Below are 666 nucleotides of genomic sequence, written 5' to 3'. Positions count from 1 at the left end.
CCCGACTGAAGCGCCTACAACCGCTCGGCCACATCGGCCGGTCTATCATGTATTCTAGAAGAGTTGCAAGGTCGTCAGTGGCGCCTGTTCTTTCGAGAGCAGTTACTATCTTCATATCTATGGTTAAACGTTACCCAGCCATTGACCTTCGTCTGTGCGAATGCGCACAGGTTGCCGGAACTCTTACGGGAATCGTCACCTTAGTGTGAGCCAGTAATGAGTGGATGGACAAATACCTATTAAGTACATTACGTATGCGGATTGTGGAAGGTTGGGGATGTGAGTCTCACGGGAAGCGTGCGAGGGATAAATTCCTGCAGCCGTGCTGTTCATGTGTGCCCTCGATGGCTCAGATGGATTGAGCGTCTGCCTTGTAAGCAGGAGATTCTGGGTTCGAGTCCCAGTAGGGGCACACTTTTCAGCTGTCCCCATCGAAGTATATCAACAACACCTGTCGGCAGCTGAGGGTTTCAATTAATTATCAGTTGTGAAGGTGATTCGATGAACCCTTTGCCAGGCACTTAAATGTGTTTTGCAGGGTATCCATATAGATGTAGATGATAACTCGTCCCGTGTCGCACGTGCTCAAAATGATTCATACTGCAGAATGCATGCAAACATACTCACCGAAAATACGGACGAATATCAAGTGCAGGCTGCCGAGTG

The 666-nt window shown here is 48.9% G+C and overlaps 1 non-coding gene across 1 annotated transcript; it reads left to right on the top strand.

Annotated features, from left to right (window-relative positions):
• Positions 1–337: 337 nt before the first annotated feature.
• Positions 338–412, top strand: Trnat-ugu (transfer RNA threonine (anticodon UGU)). Its single transcript has one exon. It is a non-coding gene; the product is annotated as a tRNA-Thr (tRNA).
• The last annotated feature ends 254 nt before the right edge of the window (positions 413–666 follow it).

The sequence above is a fragment of the Schistocerca gregaria genome, unplaced genomic scaffold, assembly GCF_023897955.1.
Source record: "Schistocerca gregaria isolate iqSchGreg1 unplaced genomic scaffold, iqSchGreg1.2 ptg000204l, whole genome shotgun sequence".
In the NCBI taxonomy this organism is placed as follows: Eukaryota; Metazoa; Arthropoda; class Insecta; order Orthoptera; family Acrididae; genus Schistocerca; species Schistocerca gregaria.
This window is presented reverse-complemented; position numbering and strand designations above follow the sequence as displayed.